Below are 3,989 nucleotides of genomic sequence, written 5' to 3'. Positions count from 1 at the left end.
ACATAAACAGCCTACTTACAATGCGATCAATTGCGCACAAGAACTTTTAAAGAAGAAGCAACACCCGTCAACACTGCTTAATCAATCAGCAGTAGCAGACCATGCATTGGGAATAGCACTCCATCTTCAGACCACAAGTGGCCCATCGGGACCATCAGACTGCCGTGTCATCCTCAGCTGAGGATGCGGATAGGAGGGGCGTGTAATCAGCACACCGTTCTCCATGTCGTTACGATGGTTCAGTCGAGTAGCTCCTCAATTGGCATCACGAGGCTGAGTGTACCCCGAAAAATGGCAACAGCGCATGGAGGCCCGGATGGTCACCCATCCAAGTGCTGGCCACGCCCGACAGCGCTTAACTACAGGTGATCTGAGGGGAACCGGTGTATCCACTGCGGCAAGGCCCTTGCCCCGTTGGGACTAGGGAACCCTCAAATTCGATTTTCCTATTCTAACGACTGGAATCAGAAACATTGAGAGCCTTAGTGCTAAATAAAGCAAAGAACGCTAACATTCCGCTGTACAAGCTCCACTGGCGCGACTCAGCCGTATTTGGTGTCTGTTGGATGACGTTACAACTCAACCGTTCCTTTTGCTGTTACCAGAAAACAGTTTGTTAGTTCCGGTTAGCCAAGCAAGTTTGTGTTAGAAAATTAACTGTATCTTTCAGATTCTGAGGTTGTCTTCTCTGCCAGCGAGAGAGAAAACATTAGGCATCGAACCACATCTTAGACCACCGTCTAATGCCCACAAACCCAATATTACTAAGGATATAAGTCTAATATGTTTTTATATTGTTGGACGCCACTTTGAATGCATTTCGTACATCTGAAAAGTAAAATGAGATATACCATACATCACATATTTTGCTAGTTCACTTGGCATGTTATGGTTGGGAGCATTTATACTCAAGCATAGCGACTCGCTCTCTGTTTTATAAATTTATTTTTATCAAAGTCAGTTGGCTGCACAAAAGTTGGCTGCTCGAACTATACGCAGAACAGTAGGCGATAGTGACGTGTATTCTTTTGTTCGTCCTGGGGTACTGCCATTGCGAAGACACAGCTCGTCCGACGTGTCACAGCGCGGCGAACTTTCCTCTCCAGACGCGGTACTCTCTCAGCGTGCGACCATTATTTCTAAACTTAGCTTTCGTTTTGCGAGCCGCCAATCACGGCCTGAATGGTAAGTTGACGTGACTGTCAGTCTAGAATAAATGCAAAGGAGCGTGAAAGCTTATGGAGGAGATCGAAGTCCAGTCATAAGGGACCTTCCAATTTGCACAAAAGTGCCAATCACTTTTCTGTAGGAATTACACTAATGTGGCGAAAGTCATGGGATAACGATCTGATCGTGTACAGATGGCAGTAGTATCAAGCACAAAGGTGTAACGGGGCAATGCATTGGCGGAGCTTTCATTTTACTCGGGTGATACATGTGAAAATGTTTCCGACGTGATTACTGCCGCATGACGGGAATCAACAGACTATGAACACGGAATGATAACTAGAGCTGGAAAGGGGACGTTCCATCTCGAAAATCGTTATGCAATTCTATACTTAGAGGCGCACAGAGTCAAGAGTGTGCCAAGAACGACGCAGTGACCGATGGCCTTCACTTAACGACAGAGTGTAGCGGCGTTTGCGCAGAGTTGTCAATACTAACAGACAAGCAACATAGCGTGAAATAACAGAAATCAATGTGGGGCGTACTCGAGTGCCTTTGCTAACAGAGCGAAAAGGCCTGCAGCGCCTCTCCTAGGCTCTTGACTGCATCGGTTGGACCCTAGTCGACTGGAAAACCATGGAATGGTCGGATGAGTCCCGATTTCAGTTGGTAAGAAGTGATAGTGGTGTGACGCAGACCCCAAGAAGCCATGGACCCATGTAGTCAACAAGACATTGCGCAAGCTGGTGCTGACTCCATGATGGTGTGGTCCGTGTTTACATGGATGGACCTCTTTCCCTGGTCCAACTGAACACATCATTGACTAGAAATGGTTACGTTCGGTTACTTGGAGTCCAGTTGTAACCATTCATGGACTTAAGGTTCCCAAACGACAATGTGATATCACGGGGACACAGTTGTTCGCGATTGGTTTGAAGAACATTCTGGACAATTCGAGCGAGTGACTTGGCCAAGCCAATCGTCCTGCATGAATTCTGTCGGAGATTTACGGGACATAATGGAGATGTCAGTTCGTGCACAAAATCCTGCGCCAACACTTTTACAGTCATGGTCGGCTAAGGCAGCATGGCTCAATATTTCTGCAGGAGACCTCCAACGAGTCCGTTTCTAGCTGTTGCACTACGCCGGACAAAAGGAAATCCGACAGGATTTTAGCAGGTATTCCATGAGTTGTCACCTCAGTGTATGTGGCAATATTCTTTTTCTCTTTGAAAAGCTATTTCTTTTAACCCCCTCAATATTGACTATTCCTGCTTATTACTGGAATTCATTCCGTATAGTACAGTAACTGCTTTGCCACATAATGCACATTCACCTGAACAATTTGTAATTCTGTTAAGTCGTTTTGATTTGTGTTTTCATGCATCAAGCATGCAGACGGCCAGTACTCTACTTCATTTACATCTCCATTATTCAGTGTGTACATTCGATGTACCCTTTCACGCAGCAGCGTAACAACATTAACACGATTAATTGACTTCCGTCTATTCTTGACTGCTGGTAGAGCGTGCACTTCACTTCCAGACACTGTGTGTACAGCCACAACACCAGGAATGTTCAAAGAGTAAAGGGAATTTTTATTTTTTGGAAACAGTTTTATTTGTTCATCTACAACAATGCTATCCCCTACTGATAAGTCCTGATTAGATATTACACACTTACGTTGGCGCTTTTTTCAATCCCCCAAACACTTCTGAAATTTACTGCAGAAGGAACATCCAACTTCTCGTAGCCCTATTACATGATCTCCTTCAAACACAGTGCGGTGTTGACAACAGTGTCTTTGCTCCCTTAAAGGCGTGACGTCTTTGCCTCCTTAAAGGCGTTCGTGACTAACATCAGCTCACCACATTCAGTCTCAAAGATAACTAAAGCTCACCACCGTTACGGCAGCGTATGTTTAAAGCAAACCTGATTTGCGCCCTCATAGTGGCGTTACTAGGTGCATTCCTATGCGACTGGAGTGTAATTGAATAGACATCATCTTTCACATGTAGAAAAACGCCGACCAACGTTCGTTAGATCGTACAACTCCTTCTTGGTGTTGCGATTTTTTTTTCAATCAGTGTACACCCCGTGGGAAAAGAGCAAGAAATGGAATGAAACAGCAATGATGAAGGTGTTTCGTGCAGCCAGAGATAAAACTATCGCGCCACTTTCGTCAAGATCCTTTGTCTTCTCCGGATACTCATATGCCGTGAAACACCTGATGTGTCAGCCCTTTTAATTCATTACCCTAAGCCAAACAGGTCTACATCATCGGCTTTTAGTCCTTACGACGTTGTTCCTGTTCTTAGTGCAAACAAAGCCAAAAGCAGCAAAGGACGAAAAATCGTAGCAGCTGCGCTGATAACTGATACTCCTTACAAAACAACGTTATCGAAGAAAAAGTCTATGGGCTCTTCCAAACGAAACGCTGAGAAAAATCAACTGAAGTTTAAAGAGAGTTTGAAACGTCATACAATGAAGTGAAGCCTGAAGGACATAAAAGAAAAAATACAAACGGAAAAGGCAGAAAAAAGCAAGAAGATAGTTCAGATGAGTCACAGATGGATGAATTGGCCACGCCACTCGTTAATGGCGAATTGAGTGATTTAGAACTCCCTGATGGGAAAAAAAACAAGCCAGCCACAGATGACGCAGAACTCATTCTTCGCGAAGGGAACTTTCCTGAAGACGTGGAAGAAGAGATGAGTGTTATATGCATCACGTATAACGTATGGTCGCACAATGGATGTGCAGTGGGTGACAGAAATATTTAGACGTGTTACTTTGTCAAGAGAATAGAACGTTTTACATTA

General features: G+C 44.5%; 1 pseudogene; it reads right to left on the bottom strand.

Moving 5' to 3' along the window:
• Positions 1-292: 292 nt before the first annotated feature.
• On the bottom strand, positions 293-411 carry LOC126459035 (5S ribosomal RNA; annotated as a pseudogene).
• Positions 412-3,989: the final 3,578 nt, after the last annotated feature.

Source organism: Schistocerca serialis, chromosome 2 (assembly GCF_023864345.2).
Source record: "Schistocerca serialis cubense isolate TAMUIC-IGC-003099 chromosome 2, iqSchSeri2.2, whole genome shotgun sequence".
In the NCBI taxonomy this organism is placed as follows: Eukaryota; Metazoa; Arthropoda; class Insecta; order Orthoptera; family Acrididae; genus Schistocerca; species Schistocerca serialis.
Note: the sequence above shows the minus strand (reverse complement) of the source record. Positions and strands in the feature narration are given on the sequence as shown.